Source organism: Pristiophorus japonicus, chromosome 1 (assembly GCF_044704955.1).
Source record: "Pristiophorus japonicus isolate sPriJap1 chromosome 1, sPriJap1.hap1, whole genome shotgun sequence".
NCBI classification, from domain to species: domain Eukaryota; kingdom Metazoa; phylum Chordata; class Chondrichthyes; family Pristiophoridae; genus Pristiophorus; species Pristiophorus japonicus.
The window spans coordinates 8,426,965-8,445,971 of NC_091977.1; the positions used below are offsets into that span (position 1 = coordinate 8,426,965).

Below are 19,007 nucleotides of genomic sequence, written 5' to 3' on the forward strand. Positions count from 1 at the left end.
ATTGTTGAGCCAACTGGTCTATAGTTCCCTGCTAGTTCTATCTCCACTTTTGAAGAATTGAGCGACCTGTTGCTCTGGATGTACAGTGTCCTTCAGGGATACCCAGATACAGGGAATGTGATGTGCTTGGACTTTCAGGAAACCTTTGACCAAGTATGACACAGGAAGGTTGAAGAATGCAAATCGAGCATTGGAAATCTGGACACCAGGCTGATCTGTGGTGGTTGTCTAGAATCTGGACACCCTGCCAAGCTGCTTACTGCTGCCAGCCAGGCACGGAGAATCGAGAAAACAAACTCCAACCCTACCACTTCCAGGTCTTCACAGGCACTGCACGCAGGTCCCTTCCCCTCAGCCTGGACACGGACATGCCTAAACACCTGACAATGCAGCACTCCCTCAGCATTGCCCCTCTGACATAAGAACATAAATGGGAACAGGAGTCAGCCATTCAATAAGATCATGGCTGATCTGATCATGGACTCTGCTCCCTATCCCTGCCTGCTCCCCATAACCATTTACTCCCTTGTCACTCAAATCTCTCTATCTGCCTTAAATATATTCACTGACCCAGCCTCCACAGCTCTCTGGGGCAGAGAATTCCACAGATTTACAACCCTCAGAAGAAATTCCTCCTCATCTCAGTTTTAAATTGGCAGCCCCTTATTCTGAGACTATGTCCCCTAGTTCCTGTTTCCCCTGAGTCGCAATATCCACTTTGTCAAGCCCCCTCATTATCTTATATATTTTGATAAGATCACCTCATTGTGTGGCACTACCCTATTGTCCGCCTGGACTTTTGTGCTCCAGTCCCTGGAGTGGGACTTGAATCTACAACCTTCTGACTGAGGCAAGAGTGCTGCCCACTGAGCCATGGGTGAGGATGTGGGATTTGGCCTATTATGTAATAAACACCATGGGTTGAATGGCCTGTTTCCATTTCCATCATATCTGCATTCCTTCATGTGGGGGCATTGACTAAAGTGACCCTGCAGTCTCTCTGCTCCACTGAACGCTTGTTCCCTGCAGCTTTGCGGTCTAGCAAACTGCTCAATTCACAAATTCACAGCTGCTTTAGTGAACTGTTCAACTTCCTCCAAGGGTTGGGCTGCTGTCCTTGGAGCCTTTCACTTTATTTATTTTTAAAAACCTTGTGGTTAAGGTTACATTGAGTTGTAGTACAGCACCCGGGGTTCAGCTGAAATGACAGCTTGTGTTGTATGGGAGGGAGATGAGGTGTGCACAGGGTTAATCCTAAAATGGCAATGTTGGCTGGGAGTTGGGTAAGAGGGCAAGCATGCAAGGGTTAATCCTGAAGACTGGTGTATTGGGAGGGGCACACCAGATTTCCTCTTTAGATGTTCCTTTAAAACCCACCTTTTGTTCACCTGTGCTAATTTCTACTTATAAATTTGACACTGAACTGTATCATACTCGAGCACTTTGGAATGTTTCACTGTTAAAGGCACTATATAAATAGAAGTTTAGTCCTGGAGTGACAGCATGTTGGAGGAGGAGGCACAAGGGTTAATGGTGTGGGGAAGGGGCACACGGTTAATCCTGGAGTGTTGGAGGGAGGCGCATAAAGGGTTAATGTTGGGGAGGAGGTGCCGAGGGGTTAACTCTGCAGTGAGTGTTGGGGAAGGGAGGGGGTTAACCCTGGAGTGACAGTGTTGGGGAAGGGAGGGGGTTCCTGTCAGGATTGTAGTACATTCCACTGGAGCCTCCAGCTGCCAGGGTCGGATTGGAAAGCTCTCTGCGGCCGCCTCGATTCCCCACCCGGGGTCCACACTGCTCCACACACCGCTCGACCCGGCTCCGGCTCGGTCCAGCCCGTCAGCCTGGGCAAATGTGGACTGGACCAGATGGCTCGCTCAGTCCCTTGTAAGTTTTCTGAATCTCTCTCTCTCTCTCTCTCTCTCCCTTCTACTTTTGTGCTTGTTGGCAGCAGCGATGAATTGTCTCTTGTCGAAGGGCTAGACCTTTGTATCAGCTGCGTGCTTGTCTGTTGTAGCCCGGTGCGTGTTAAAAGTACTTTGTAACCCAGTGCTCCTTGAGTGAGGCTGCTCTGTGCTCTGCAGTTGTGGATGGACGGAGCGTGTTTGTTACTGTTGCTGGCAGAGGGGTGAATGGAAGGATTGCATTGGCTTCTGATGTCACAGGTCTGTGTTCCGGTATGGGACTGACATTCGCTGCAAAGCTGTGCTGTCGTGGGTCTGGGGGCAAACTTTGCAGCTTGGTGTGTGTGCCCCGTTCAATGGGGCTGGGTGCTGGCCCTTGCTCGGAGCTAGTGGACTGATATACTTCCAGCCACGGGGGAGGGACTCATTGAGAACTTGGTGCCTGTCCGAGGGTATGGTGGGCGGGGAGGCGCTCAGTGTCTGCTTGTTAGTGGATGCAGACTGGGGGGTTGATCCAGTGGCTCACTGCCTTCCCTTGATGTGTGGGGGCAGGGGGTGCTTTGTGTCATGGGTGGATCCCTCCTAACACTTGACCTGCCCAGGAAGGCACTGTCACATGGATAACTGCATCAACTGGAGTATCTTTGCACTGGACTTGAGGCATTCGGGTCCTCCTTTGCCTCGTGCCTTCTAGGCTGGGCAGGCCACATTGTCCGCGTGCCAGACATGAGACTCTCAAAGCAAGCGCTCTACTCTGAACTCCTTCACGGCAAGCGAGCCAAAGGTTGGCAGAGGAAATGTTACAAGGACCCCCTCAAAGCCTCCCTGATAGGGTGGTCTTTGGCCATGGACTCCCAGGTGTCCGTGCAACATCTTCTTCACTAAGTGGAGGAAGAGCATCGGGAGGGTGCTGAGCACCTTGTGCATCATCGCTGAGGCCATGCAGAAAATAAGCGCAGGCAGCAGAAAGTGTATGGCAAACCAGTCCCTCGAACTCTGTCCCACCTGTGACCAGGACTGTGGCTCTTGTATTGGACTGTTCAGTTAGAAACTCATTTTTCGAGTGGAAGCAAGTCTTCCTTGATTCCGTGGGACTGCCTATGATGCCTTCGAGGGTGATGGCAAACTGGAATATTGTGTACAGTTTTTTGGCTTCCATATTTACAAAAGGATATACTTAAGAGGCAGTTATGAGAAGGTTCACTAGGTTGATTCTGGAGATGAGGGGTTGACTTTTATGAGGAAAGGTTGGGCCTATACACATTGGCATTCAGAAGAATGTGAGGTGATCTTATCGAAGTATAAGATTGAGGGGGCTTGACCAGGTGGATGCAGAGGATGTTTCCACTGATGGGGAGACTAGAACTAGGGGACATAATCTTAGAATAAGGAACTGCCCATTTAAAAAGAAATGAGAAATTTCTTCCGTTGTAAATCTGTGGAATTCGTTGCCTCAGCTGTGGAAGCCAGGACATTGAATAAATTTAAGATACAGTTTCTTAATGGATCAGGGGTTATGGGAGCAGGCAGGGAAGTGGATCTGAGTCCTGATTGGATCAGCCATGATATTAAATGGCAGTTGGCTCGAGGGGCCATATGGCCTACTCTTGCTCTTAAACCGAGGCGATAGCTGGCAAATCTTGCACTGCTCAATTTCAGTGCTTGCAATCATGCAACACAGGAGGAGGCCATTTGGCCCATTGTACCTGTCGGCTCTTTTTTCCCTATAAACCAGCACCTTTATCCAATTTGCTTGTGAAAGTTACTATTGAATCTGCTTCCACTGCCCTTTCAGGCACTGGTCCAGATTGCAACTTGCTGCATTTATTCATTTAAAAAAAGTAATTAAAAAATTCTCCTGGTTCCTTTGTCAATGTATCATTCTCCCTATTCCCCCCCCCCCCCCCCCCACCACCAATGCAGGGAGTAAATATTGGCTGGTTCTTCCTTGAAGTATGGGTACAATTATAGCCATTGTTACTAGTCTAGTAATCCAGAGGGCAAGAGTTCAAACCACACCATGGCTGTTTTGAGAATTTGCATTTGGTGGTTTCTTGTAAATAGAAAGCTGGTATCTGTAAACGTGACCATGAAGTATTGGTTCACTGGGGAAAGCTGTTGTCCTTGCCTGATCTAGGCTGATGTGACTCCCTGGATGTAGTTAACCCTTTACTGCCCTGAGTGGCCCAGCAAGGCACTCTGTTATACTAGTGTTAGGGTAGTAAATGCCAACCCTGCCAGTAATGATCTCAGTAGTACAGAAAATGTTAGAATCTGATGTGGTAATGGAATGCTTGGAAAATAAGTGTGCAGATTCAATGATTTATGAAGAGGAAATCCTGTTTGACTAATCTGTTTTGAGGTTGTAACTTCTAACTAGTAGAATAGAGAATGGGGAGCAAGTGGGTGTGGTGTATTTGGATTTTCAGAAGGCATTTGAGGGTGCCACACGAGTTTGTTAAACAAGGCTCAAGGGATTGGGGGGTAATATACTATCATGGATTGGTTTATTCCTTCTGATCTGTCAATAAATCACTTTTGTTCACTGGCTGCAAGGATCAGTGCTTGGGACCCCCAGCTATTCACAATCAATGATTTGGATGAGGGGGACTAAATGTAATCCCAAAGTTTGCTGATATAAAGCTAGGTGGGATTATGAGGAGGATGCAGAGGCTTCAAGGATCTAGATGGGCTAAGTGAGTGGGCAGAACATGGCAAATGGAATATAATGTGGTCACTTTGGGAGAAAAAAATAGAAAAGCAGAGTTTTTTTTAAATGGTGAGATTGGGAAATATTGGTGTTCAAGGACCTGGGTGTCCTTGTACACCATTGAAAAGTCATAAGAATATAAACGGAGCAGGCCATCTACACAATATCATGGCCTTAACTCTTCCCCACCCACTCTCCATAACCCTTCTCTCCCTTATTCAAATATCTCTACCTCTGCCTTAAATATATTCAATGACCCACAGCTCTGGGGGAGAATTCCATAGATTCACAACCGAGATTTCTCATCTGTTTTAAATGGCAGCCCCTTATTTGACCCCTACTTTTAGTTTCCCCCTGAATGGAAATATCCTTTCTGCATCCACCTTGTCAAGCCACCTCAATCTTGTGTTTCAACGAGGTCACCTCTCATTACTCGTATTGGCCTAACCTGGTATAACAACCCCTTCATCTTGGGAATCAACCCCTCTTATGCTTTTAAATAAGACCAAAACTACACAGTACTCAAGATGTGATCTTGCCAATGCCCTGTACAGTTGAGGGACTGCTTAAGTATAGTTGGAGCAGGACTACCCTGCAGGTACTGCAAGCAATTAAGCAAGCTAATGGTATGTTGGCCTTTATTGAAAGAGGATTTGAGTGAGATGTCTTGCTGCAATTGTAGGGCCCTGGTGCGACTGCATCTGGAGTATTGTGTAGTTTTGGTCTCCAGGATGTACTTGCCATTAAGGGAGTGCAACAAAGGTTCACCAGACTGATTCCTGGGATGGAGTGATTATCCAATGAGATTGAGTAGACTAGGCCTGTAAGTTTAGAATGAGGTGATCTCATTGAAACATACAAAATTCTATCATGGCTTGACGAGATAGATGGAGAGGATGTTCCCCCCCCCTGGCTGGTGAGTCGGTCAGTCTCCAAATAAGGGGTCGGCCATTTGGGACTGATATGTAGATTCACAACCCTCTGAAGAAATTTCACAAGAACATAGAAATAGGAGTAGGCTTGCGCCACCATTCAATAAGATCATGACTGATCTGATCTTGGCCTCAACTCCCCTTCCCCACCTGGTCCCCCCATAACCCTCAACTCATCATTCAAGGGAATTCTCTTCTCCAGAGGGCTGTGGAGGCTCAGTTCTTGAGTATACTCTAGACTGAGATCGATAGACTTTTGGCTATTTGGGGAATCCAGGGATGGTTGAGGTAGATCTGCCATTCAAGAAGATCATGGTTGAACAGGCTCGAGGGGCTGGATGGTCTACTCCCTAATATGCTATGGGAAGCACACCTCAATTCCCTCACTCCTCCACCTCTGGTTGATGGTGATGCTGAATTCTGTATGGTTAGTGAATGTCCAATGGGAGCTTAGCATCATGCAGTGCTAGGAGGCACACTTTCCATTCTTTGGCATTGCTGGCATTTTCCAACCCAAGAAGGCAAGTTACCAGGCCATTTGAGGGCTTTTGCCAAACTCATTGGTTTGGGACTGGAGTCACACCCAGACCAGGTAAGGATGTCCATGACCCAATTGGGGGTTAGTTATTTATTCATACTCGCACTTGCTGATGTCAGCATTTTATTTAACTGCATTCAAATTCTCAGCTTTGTGATTTGAACTTGCATTCTGGGGATTTAGTCTAAGCCTATATGGAGACTGGGCCTGGGGTGGGGAGCTGATTAATGCATCCAGCACTCATTTGTCACTGGGCTGCCTCTGCTGGTCCATTGGCACTGAATGGATGTCCCAGGGTATCCAAACTCTTGGGTGGGGGGGGGTTTCCTTCAACCAGGAACTGGTCACAATCTGATATCAAATGGGTTGTCATTTTTTTTTTTAGAGCTATAAAGGTGAGGATCAGCACTGCTGGTGTTCAGTGAAGTTATTGGGAGAGAACCTCTTCCACTTACTACACTGGCCTGGCTGGCCTCTCTCCTTCCTTCCTCCCAACTTGAATGATGGGCTGAATGGCCTCCCTCTGCTGCATGATTCTAAGTCTCATCCCATACACCCATTGCCCCCTGCACTTGCTGACCTACATTGGCTCCTGGTCTGGTACCACATCAAGTCATCTCCTGCTTTCACACCCACTTCCCCCCCTCCCCCTCACTCGCCTGTTCCCTCCTTGTCAGAGATGAGGAGGAATTTGAGGGTTGTAAATCTGGAAGTCTCTGCCCCAGAGGTGTGGAGGCTGGGTCATTGAATATATTTAAGGCAGAGATAGATTTTTGAGCAATAAGGGAATAAAGGGTTATGGGGAGCAAGCTGGGAAGTGGACCAGAGTCCATTATTTTTTCTCATAGCGGAGCAGGTGTGCAGGGCCAAATAGCTGCCTCCTCCTATTTCGTTCTAACCTACTCCAGCCCAACATGCCATGGATCTCTGCACTCCTCCAATTCTGACTTCTTGCACATCCCCCCCATTTTAATTGCTGTGCCAATGTCCTTTAAACCCCAATGTTCCTTTCTCAAAAGTTCTCTGCCATTGGGCTTCCATTTTGCTCCAGGGCAATTTCTGTACGTAGTGGTCGTGTTGCAATTGGGAACTTGACTGCTGTAAGGCAGCCGAGTAAATATTGATTCTATGCTATCTGATTAAGCTAGAGGCGATTTTTAAACTGCATGCCATTTATGGACTAGTGGCGCACTGGGGGTCCTGTGGGAAGTCCTGGCGAATAATGGCCTGCAGTATAATTTCCCAACAAAATAAGTAACTTTTTTTAATTAGGGTGTAACTTCCCTTTTCAGGTTTGAGTGCAACAAAAATTGAATCCAGACCACAAGGAAATGTTTGTGGTGAAAATAGTTTTGATTGCGTTAATGCTGCTATTTAGTCAGCACTGCCCATGTCAATACTACTGACTTGGAGCCTGAATATTTAATGTTCACTGCATCTGAACTGGCTTCTCTCCTCCCTTTCCCCCCTCCCCAACCCCACCCACCCACTCTGGGGCCTAGTGACAAATGGGGGGGGGGGGGAGAGAAATGAGTCCCATTGTGGCTCCACTTCAGAATTTCTCTCTCTCTCTCTCTCTCTCTCTCTCATCAGGACTGTCCCTTCACCTCTGTCTGATCCACTTACACTTTCCTTGTTGGGACTAGATTTCCCACCTCTGGTCCATTTACATTTTCCTCTTTTTGCCCATGGGCACTTCAACTGTGGTTTGACCAGGCTTTAATTTTGTGATTGTTTAAAGAATCTTACTGGCCTTGTTTCCTTGGATACACTTTCCACCCATGATCTCCTTCCCCCCCCCCCCCCCCCCCGGCTGAATTCTGCCCTTTATGTTCCTGAAGTTTAGTTTCAGCAAACTGATGTTCCCTCAGTGAGATTCCTGTTGAGGTGTTTGAGCATTTTAAGGGGGAAAAGTAGATGAGGGAGAATACATTGAAGGGCAGAGGATGGGCCTGCTTGTGCTGTTAATTCCATGAATAACATTAATTTGAAACCAATATCCACTAAGCTGCCTTGTAACTGTCTACAAGATTCAATAGTGCTCAACCATGTGAGCATCTAGTGGTGAAGGGTTAAATAGTCTGTCTGCAATACTTCAGTCTCCAGCAATTTAATTACTGTAAAGCAGAAGCCAGAGTTCCAGCTACTTGCTGCCAAAATCCCAGCTCCCTCCCCTATTCCTAGGCTTCTGGCTTTTTGCATTAGTATGTGGGTGTCGCTGGCAAGGATTGTCTGTTCCTTGAGCAGTTGTGGACCACTGACTCCAGTTCATGCAGTGAAAGTTCTCCCACAGTGCTGATGGGGAGGAAATTGGTGGATTTTTGACCCAGCAATGAAGAAGGATGGCTGTCCATGTTTGGATGATGTGTGCAGCTTGGAGTGGAATCTGGTAGTGATCCCATGCATCAGCAGCCTGTGATTCTAGGTGGTAGAGGTCGCTGGTTTGAGAAGTGCTGCTGAAGCCTTGGCGAGTTGCTGCAGTCCCTCAGGCAGTTCCTCAATCAAGGAAGACTTCCACTAAGTGAGTTCTCTGGTGACTGAATAGTCTAATACAAGAATTATTCTTGTGCAGCCATGGTGTGCTGCTGATGGAGGGAGTGAATGTTTACAGCTAGTCTATGGCTAATTTGGGTAGTGAATTGAGACTTGGTCTAATCCTTGCAAGGGAAATTTGCAACCTGTCCTAAGAGCATGGGTTGATCTCATTACCTGCAATATTACCTTCCCCATTACTCCAGTGGGTTTTGCAGCAGACTTTGAAGTTTTGCCAGGGTTATAGCGCAGTGCTCTAGCCTGGCCTGTGGGTCTCTGTTCCGTGCTCTAACTTTAACTGAATATTTTATCAGCAGTGACCTGCTTGAAATGGAACTTCAAACTGAAAACCAGCTTGTGGTTCAGGTGAACATTAAATCACACAAGTTGGCACATGAACAGAGGAGGCTGAGAGGAGACCTTTATTGAGGTGTATATAATTGAGGGGCCTGGATAGTGGAGAGGAAGGATCTGTTTTTCTTGGCAGAGGGGTCAACACCAGGGAGCATAGATTAAAGTAATTGGTAGGAGGTTTAGAAGGGAATGTTTTCACCCAGAGGGTGGTGTGGGTCTGTCTCTGCCTGGGAGGGTGGTAGAGGCAGAAACCCTCACCACATTTAAAAAGTACTTGGATATGCACCTGAAGTGCTGTAATCTATAAGGCTATAGACCAAGAGCTGGAAAGTGGGATTAGGCTGGGTAGCTCCTTTTGGCTGACGCTGGGCCAAAATGGCCTCCTTCCATGCTGTAAATTTCTGATTCTAAGAGTTGGGAGTAGGCCATACAACCCCCCTCAAGCCTGCTCTGCAATAAGATCATGGCTAATCTTTAAATTTGACTTCTTGCCCTATTCCCCCATATCCCTTAATTGCTCGGAGTCCAAAAATTGCCACCTTGAATATACTCCACAACTGAGCATCCACAGTCCTCTGGGGTAGAGAATTCTGAAGATTTGCAACCCTTTGAGTGAAGAAATTTCCCATCTCAGTCTTGGATGGTCATGCCCCCTAGTTCTGGTGTCTTGTCTGATATTATTTCCCTTGACCAATATTGTCCAAAGATTAACTCCTTGTCATTATGGGATCTTGCTGTGTCCACGATCAATATTTGAGATCCTGCTGTGAAAACTAACTATGGAAAATGCATGTGAAGGTTTGGAATGGTGACACCATGTGCTTTTATGTGGATAGTCAGATGGCTTTCTCAACTGCAATATGTTTCTAGTCTGGTCACACTCTACATTAACATGTTGGCTGAATAAATTATAAGTAACCTGGCTGCTTGTTCCAACATGACTTTCAATGAGTTGAACCTCAATCTCTGGAAAAAGCATTGAACTAGTGCCCTATCCTTTATCTCCAATGTCAGCTCTTGTCGACTTCTGCGATTAAATCTCCTGCATTGATGTAATTGGCAGCAAAAACAAATGGGAATCCAGGCTCTATGACCCCTGTCTTGGCATTGACCTCGAATCAAACATCCAGCGATATCTTGTGCTGCATTCCTCATGTACTGTTATGTCTCTCGAAGCTGGCTTCCTGACTTGATGCCAGGTTGAGCAAATGTTAAAAGGGAAACTGTTTTTTTAAAAAAAAAACTCCAAGTATGCAATTTTTGCGTGGCTTGTGTAGCATCTTGTCTCGTGGTGGCTTGTCTATTGTGTTCTCTTCCAAACTCATGTTCCTGGCAAAGGCAGTGTCCAGTCAGTGATTGAAAAGTGAACATTTTAAATGGGGCAGTACATCTGCCCCCACCCTGTACTGCCAGATACACATGGCTTGCCCATCACCACCTGCTGCCCATCCAGCCCAAGTCAATTAGATTTCTTGTCCTGAAATAAAAGGCCAGTTTATTTGCTTTTGGTGAAGTTGGTCGATGGATATATATTTCACCAGGAGAACTCTCAGCTCCTGTCGAGGGCTGTCTTGCCTGGAATACAAACTGGTGCCAGTTGTGCTCTGGTCTGACTATCTGGAGTGCTGTTCAGTTTTGGGCACCATGCCTCAAGGATATATTGATGGTGGACTGATCACCAGGATGTTGAGATGGACAGGTTGCAAAGACTAGAGTATAGAACAAGAGGTAATCTCTAGGTAAATCTTGGACCATGCAATCTCTTGGATTGGTTTAGATTGGCTAGTGGCTTGAAGGTTAATTTTCCCTTTTTGGTCCTGGGGTTTTGGCCCCTTGCAGGAAGTTACATGGCTGGGAGGGGGAGGAGAGGCCGGAGGGTCCTCAGTTTAACATCTCAAGACTGTAACTAGTAGTGTTACTCTGATCTGTTGAGATTCTGCTGAAGTCTTGCAATGGAGTTTGACTCTGAGCCAAGTGGGCCCTTGATGTCTTGACAAGCTGATTTGAGATCCAGTCAGTGCCACCCCCCACCAGACATGTGTCCATTGTTCATATACTGTCACTTCCCCAACACTATCAAAAAAACCACAGCTCCAGTTTAAAGGATAGAATTGAAAAGCAACAGTTAAACATCTATCAAACCTTGGGTTGATCGAGTGTTAACAGTTCTGGTCTCCATATTAAAATGTCAAGACTCGGAAGGGTGCCAAAAGACCCAGCCTGAGCTTGTACTCGTCAGCCAAGATTGAATTGGCTGGGGCTTATTTCTCTAGGGAGGGAAAAAAAGCAGACTGAGGGGAAACCTGATGGTCTTCAAGATTAATACAACTCTTTTTGGGAGTACAAATAAACATTAGATTGAGTGACAGTAAGTGCCAGCCCTGCTGGGAGTCAAACTGAGAATCTATTGTTTCCTAGATGGGCATTTTTAACGTGTTAAGCCAGAGAGTCAAACCACGCCTCCAGATTAATACAAACCAGGGTTTGGCCCTTGCACCTGTTCTGCCATTCAATAAGATCATGGTTGAACTTCAACTCTAGATTTACAATCAAATGACTTGGAAGAAAGGAATGAGTGTAACATAGCCAAGTTTGCTGACAATACAAAGATGAGAGGAAAAGCAATGTGTGAGGAGGACACAATCTGCCAAAGGACAAACAGGCTAAGTGGGCAAAAATTTGGCAGATGGAGTATAATGTTGGAAAGTGTGAGGTCTTGCACTTTGGCAGAAACAAATCAGCAAGTTATTTAAATAAAGATTGCAAAGTGCTGCTGTACAGCAGGACCTGGGGGTACTTGTGCATGAAACACAAGAATGGTATGCAGGTGATCAGGAAGGCCAATGGTATCTTCCCTCTTTATTGCAAAGGGGATGGAGTATAAAAGCAGTGAAGTCTTATCACAGCTATATAAGGTATTGGTGAGGCCACACCTGGAATACTGTGCAGTTTTGGTTTCTATATTTACAAAAGGATATACTTTGGAGGCAGTTCAGAAGTTTCACTAGGTTGATTCTGGAGATGAGGGGTTGACTTGAGAGGAAAGGTTGAGTAGGTTGGGCCTATACACTGGCGTTCAGAAGAATGCAAGGTGATCTTATCGAAGTATAAGATTGAGGGGGCTTGACAAGATGGATGTTTCCACTGATGGGGGAGACTAGAACTAGAGGGTGCAATCTTAGAATAAAGGGCTGCCCATTTAAAACATAAGTTTTAAGGGTTTAATTCCTGTGGAATTCATTGCCTGAGAGCTGTGGAAGCCAGGACATTGAATACATTTAAGACAGAAATAGACAGTTTCTTAAATAAGGGGCGCAGGCAGGGAAATGGAGCGGAGTCCATGATTCAGATCAGCTATGATATTGAATGGCAGAGCAGGCTCGAGGGCCATATGGCCTACTGTTATGTTCTGTTATGACTTTGCCTGTATTCACTAATTTAGTAGAATGAGAGGATCTTAATGAAAGGTATAGTTCTCTTGGTTGGATAGGCTGGATGCAGGAGGATGTTTTCCCTGGCTGGGAAGTCTAGAACAAGGTCAGTCTCAGGATATGAAGTAGAAAAATTTAGGACTGATGTTTTCAGAGGGTGGTGAACCTGTGGAATTCTCTTGGCTGTGGAGGCCAAGTCACTGAATATATTCAGAGGGAGATGGATTTATAGACAAAAGGCATCAAGGGGTATGGGGATAAGCATGATATTGAATGGTGGAGCAGACTTGAGGGCTGAATGGCCTACTGCTCCTATTTTCTGTTTCTAACTCTACCTTCCTGCCCAATCTCGATGTTTGATCTGGTAGATGAGATGTTTCCACTTGCAGGGAAGAGATGGTCATGGGATCATAGATATTTCCAACAAGAGTCCATTTGGGAAATGGGTCCTTTCTATCCAGGCCCCTCATAATTTTATCCACCTCTGGTCTCAGCCTCCTCCATTCAAAAGAAAACAACCCCAGCCTATCCACTCTTTCCTCATAGCTCATTCTCCAGTCCAGGCAACATCCTTGTAAATCTCCTGTACCCTCTTGTGCAATCACCTCTTTCCTGTAATGTGGTGACCAGAACTGCACACACTACTCCAGCTGTGGCCTAACCAGTGTTTTACAGTTCAAGCATAACATCATGCACTGCTTGCAGCAGATTTGCTCATTGACACAATGTTTCAGAGGGTTGATGAGGCAGTGTTTAATATAGTCTGTCTGGTCTTTAGCAAGGCTTTTGGTCCCACATGGCAGACTGGTCACCAGTAAAAGCTGCAAGTTGGATACAAAATTGGCTGAGACAGGAAGCAAAGGGTGATGGGTGTTGTGATGAAGGCTGTACCCAGTGGGGTTCTGCAGAGCTCAGTGCTGGGTTCCTTGCTTTTTGTGGTATATCAATGATTTGGACTTAAATGCAGGGGATATGATTAAGAAGTTGGCCCCTGCTACCTTCATGGATCTGTGCTCATGCATTCCAAGGTCTCTCTGCTCCCCTACACCCCTCCTACCATTTGTTGTGTATTCCCAAATGCATTACCTCATTTCTCCAGATTGCATTCCATTTGCCACTGTTCTGCCCACCTGACCAGTCGATTGATGCCTTCCTGCAGTCTACAGCTTTCTTCCTCACTATAACCACAGTCAATTTTTAATCATCTGCAAATTTCTTAATCCTGCCTCCTACATTGATGTCTGAAATATATATTTTAAAAAATTCAGGAGAAACCTCTTTACCCAGAGTGGTGAGTATGTGGAATGCTCTACCATGGAGCAGTTGAGGCAAATAGTGAGGATGCATTCCAGGGTAAAGCTAGACACCTGGGGGAGAAAGGTTATGTTGATGGGGTGAGGCTCGTGTTGGGCTGAAGGTAGTATTACAGTGCAGTAATTTCTATGCTAGTCCTTCTTTTTTAAATGAGCAGTTTCACCATTGAATTATCACATTGGGCAGAGTTCTGTAAACTAAAGACTATTAAAGTAGTATTGGATGGTGTCATGTCTTGACTGTCCAATAGGATCCTGAGTTTTGTGTATATACATGCCATCTGCCTGATTTGAGAGTAGTCAGTCTAGACACTACAATGTAGTCATTCCAAAAACTACTGATGCTATTTTGGGATTGAAAGCTTCAGCAACTGGGCTGTCTCTGATGTTGCAACAGCCTGAATTGCTAACTAATTGCACTACAAGAAAACCAGCCTGTTATGGGTTCAAGATCCACTCCAGACTTCAGTATAGCACTATTGCAGTCAGTCTCTCCTGACATTACACACAGGCCTGTTTACCTGCTTGAGTATAAGCAGGAGGAGGCCATTCAGCCCCTCAAGCTTGTTCCACCATTGTGAAAAGAATACTTGCAATTGTATAGCACCTTTCACAAACTCTCATGCACTTTACAATCAATGAAGTACTTTTTTGGGGGAAGTGTAGTCACTGTTGTAATGTGAAACATGCCAGCTAATTGTGCACAGCAAGCTCTTGAGCAGCATTATGATGACCAGGTAATCTGAGGAATAAATATTGGCCAGGACACCAGAGATAAATCATCTCCAATAAGTGACATGGGATCTTTGATCCCCCACTTGAGACAGATGGCTTTGGTAATAGAAATTTACAGCACAGGCGGCTGCCATTTCAGTCCAAGTCTGTGCTGGCCCACAGTGCTATCCAGACAATCCCATTTTTCAGCTCTTGGTCTGTAGCCCTGTAGGTTACAGCACTTCAGGTGTACCTCCCAAAACTTTTTAAATGTAGAAGTTTCTGCCTCTACCACCCTTTTCAGGCAGTGAGTTCCAGACCCCCACCACCCTTGAAGAAATTTCCCCCTCTAAATCTCTTTTTCCCCCCCACCCCTCCTCTCCCCCAATTACTATAGAAACATTACTATAGAAATAGGTGCTGGAGTAGGCCATTCAGCCCTTTGAATGGCAGTGCAGGCTCTGAGTTCATGGCTGAACATGTAACTTCAGTACCCCATTCCTGCTTTCTCGCCATACCCCTTGATCCCCCTAGTAAGGACTACATCTAACTCTTGTTTTAATAAATTTAGTGAATTGGCCTCAACAACTTTCTGTGGTAGAGAATTCCACAGGTTCACCACTCTCTGTGAAGTTTCTCCTCATCTCGGTCCTAAATGGCTTCCCCTTATCCTTAGACTGACCCCTGGTTCTGGACTTCCTTCCCCCCCCCCCCACATTGGGAACATTCTTCCTGCATCTAACCTGTCAGAATTTTAAATGTTTGAGGTCCCCTCATTCTTAACTCCAGTGAATAAAAGCCCAGTTGATCCAGTCTTGATGTCAGCCCCACCATCCTGGGAATCAGTCTGGTGAACCTTTGCTGCACTCTTAATAGCAAGAATGTCCTTCAAGTTAGGGGACCAAAACTGTACACAATACTCCAGGTGTGGCCTCACCAAGACCCTGTACAACTGTAGTAACACCTCCCTGCCCCTGTACTCAAATCCCCTTGCTATGAAGGCCAACATGCCATTTGCTTTCTTAACCACCTGCATGCCAACCTTCAATGACTGATGTACCATGACACTCAGGTCTTGTTGCACCTCCCCTTTTCCTAATCTGGCACCAGATCTATGCCTGCTGGTTGTTGACCTCTCTAAGGGAAAGGGGTCCTTCCTATCTACTCTATCTAGGCCCCTCATAATTTTATACACAATGAGGTGTCTCCTGTTCCAAGGAGAACAAATCCTGCTTATCCAATCTGTCCTCGTAGCTTAGATTCTCCAGTCCTGGCAACATCCTTGTAAATCTCCTCTACCCTCCAGTGCAATCAGTCCCATATTACAGGAAGGACATGAATGTTCTGACTGCACAGCACTCCCTCAGTAATTCAGAATGTTGGCTAGATTTTTGTGCACTAACTTCTGGAGTGAGATTTGAACCCACAACCCTCTGACTTGGGAGGTGAGGGTGTGAGCCACTGACAATTGAAGTAGATCATGGCTGATTTTGAAAAAAAAATAATTATTTGCTCAATGTGTGGTGTCACTGGCACTTTGGAGAGAGGATTCCAAGGCTGCTTAGTAGCTGAGGGGCACATTGGAACAAATAGCCTCTTGGTCTACATTTGGTGTTTCTCTGGGATAGACTGGACAGTTCTGCAAAAATCGGGGTTAGCTACAATGCTTGCCACATCTGCTCACTAGAGGGTGCAGAGAAGATTTGCAAGGATAATCTGTTATACCCTTGCATTTCTATCAAAGGATGAACAGGCTGGGTCTCTTTTCTCAGATGGCTGATAGTGGATAAAGACCATATCAAAACCTCAATTTTAGAACATGTTTCCACTTGTTATAACTAGGCTATCTGAGTCCCCAAGAAATCCAATAGGGGAATTCCAAACTTTACCCAGAGTAGTGAGAATGTGGAACTCACTACCATGGAGTGGTTGAAGTGAATTGTATCCATATGTTTAAGGGAGTGCTGGACAAGCATGAGAAGGGAAGAGGGTTATGCTGATTTTAGATGAGGCAAGACAGGAGGAGGCTCAAGTGGAGCATAAATGACAGCATGGCTGGTTGGGCTGAATGAATGGCCTGTTTCTGTGCCATATATCCTGTAATCACTAGACTTTTTACCCAGCCAATTTAAATGTCAAACAAGCTGAGGGGGATGGAGATGGTGGCCAGGGAATAGTTTGTGATGAGGACCATGGCTTTGGTCTTCCCAATATTTAATTAGAGAATTTCTGTTCATCCAGTACAGGAGGTCAGACAAGCAATCTGACAATTGAGTCTAGTTCCAGTGGGCCTGTGTTTACTCCTTCACACTGATCATACAAAACTTTACATGAGCTGTATAAACTTTGCTCTCCAATGTTTTGAGCTGCTTGCCTGCCCTTCTGAGATTGGAGGATCATCTGGTGCAGACACATTTACTAGTTCAGCTTGGTCAAATGCTGTTCAATACTTTCTCCCAGAGCAGTTCAATATGGGCACTGCACAACTTTCCAGCAGATCCAGGTTGCCCTACAAGGACATAAATTCAAACTTTTTCCCATAGGATGTGGGTGTTGCTGGCATTTATTGCCCATCCCTAATTGTCCTTGAGAAGGTGGTGAGCTGCTGCCTTGAACCACAGCAGTCCATGTAGTTAAGGTACTCCCACAATGCTGTTGGGGAGGGAGTTCCAGGCTTTTGACCCAGTGGCTATGGAGGAACAGCAATATACTTCCAAATCAGGATGGTGTGACTTGGAGGGGAATGTGGAAGTGATGTTCCCATGTGCTTGCTGCCCTTGTCCTAGGTGGTAGAGGTCATGGGTTTGGGAGGTGCTGGCAAAGGGACATGATAGAATAAGTGGTTGCTCATTTAAAACTGATGGGGAGGAATTTATTCTCTGTTGTAAATCTGTGGAATTCACTGCCTCAGCTGTGGAAGCTGGGTCATTGGTTAAGAAACTCTCTCAAATTTATTCAATGGGGAGCAGGCAGAGAAGTGGAGCCAAGTCAATGATATTAAATGGCAGAGCAGGCTCAAGGGGCCAAATGGCCTACTCTTGCTCCAAGCCATGTTCTAAGCTATGGTGAGTTGCTGCAGTGCATCTTGTAGATGGTACACACTGCAGCCATGGTGTGCTTGTGGAGGGAGTGAATGTTTAAGGTGGTGGAGTTGGGGTTAGTGAGCTGCTTTGGCCTGGATGGTGTCAAGCTTCAGTTCTGCTCCTTGACCAGCTAATCCTTATGACTTTCTATTATCTTGATCACCATGTGTGTGTATATAGTAAGCTTCATGTTGCTACCAAATGACTTGGGAGTCAGTTGTCTAATTTTAACTACCAGCTGCCTTTCAGAAGTCTCAAACTCCGATCAAACTGTAATCCATGGTTTGAATTCAATGAGTGACAAGGAGGCTGTGATTTACTTGGCTTTATTTTTAGCTGGGAGTGGGGCAGTCTGAATCTTGCAGCAGGAACTACATCATGGAAAAGGACTTGTGTGCTTTGCTGAATATAAAAGATGGCTTCTGTAGTTCCCATAAGATGTTTCAACTTAAACTAGCAAAAGCTGACCACACTCCATTGCTAGCTGGGAGGGCTGTTCTTGACCTTGACATCCCAAAGTGCTTGCAGACATTGAAGGCATAGTCACACTTGGGTATTAAGGGACATGGCAGGAAAGTGGAGTTGAGGTAGATCAGCTGTGATCTTGGTGAATGGCAGAGCAGGCTCAAGGGGCTGAGTGGCTTATTCCTGCTAATGTATGCAAGTGCAACAGCTAATTTGCTCCAATGAGATGATTCTGTTATTGATCAAGGGATAAATGTTGACCAGGGCACTGGGGAGGACTCTCGTTTAAAATAGTGCCATCTGTCCAGGCCTCTATTGGTGACACCCCAGACCACCTGCACTCCCTCATACTGCACTGGGTGTGTTCTACTTTGTGCTGAAGTCTCTGGTGGGGCTTGAGTCTATGCCCTTGTGCTCCCAATTTAGTGGGATTTGCCTCGTGGGCCCAATATGTACCATGGATCTACAAAGCCAAAACCACTTTTGTACCAATTCAGTGTAAATGGCACCTTGACTAGCTGCTTGTAGGGTGAAGGGACAAGAGACCAACGGTTGCTTTGGGTACACACTACTGTGTTGCCCAACTTGATAAAAATGATGAGACATGTCTTGGTTCCCATCCCCCCTGTCTTAGGCCATTTGGCCCCTCAAGCCTGTTCCACCATTTGATGAGATCATGGCTGATCTGTGGTCTAACTCCATCTACCTGCCATTGGCCCATAGCCCTGGGTTTCTCTTGAAAGGCCTGGCTCTAATTTTTAGACTATGCCCTAGCCCTAGAATCCCCAAGCAGTGGGAATAGTTTCTCTCCATCTGCCCTCTTCCCCTTTAATGTCTTGTATCACTCCTTTGTAATCTTGGTTCCAGGGGATACAGTCCCAATTTTATGTAAAATCTTTGTAATCTTGGTTCCAGGGAATACAATCCCAATTTTATGTAAAATCTTTGTAATTTAACCTTTTGAAGTCCAGGTATCATTCTGATAAACCTACGCTGCACTCAAAGATCAATATATCCTGTGTGTGGGGTTTCAG

The 19,007-nt window shown here is 45.7% G+C and overlaps 1 protein-coding gene across 5 annotated transcripts in view; it reads left to right on the forward strand.

Annotated features, from left to right (window-relative positions):
* Positions 1-19,007, forward strand: part of dab2 (DAB adaptor protein 2) — an 82,192-nt gene that overhangs the window by 18,720 nt on the left and 44,465 nt on the right. For 4 of the 5 annotated variants that reach the window (XR_011592901.1, XM_070877248.1, XM_070877259.1 and 1 more), the window contains exon 1: positions 1,730-1,884. The exons of the other annotated variant lie outside the window; for it this stretch is intronic. The gene's annotated coding sequence lies outside the window, so the exon portion shown is untranslated. Of the gene's footprint in view, positions 1-1,729; positions 1,885-19,007 lie in introns of those variants that run through there. 5 annotated transcript variants of the gene reach the window in all.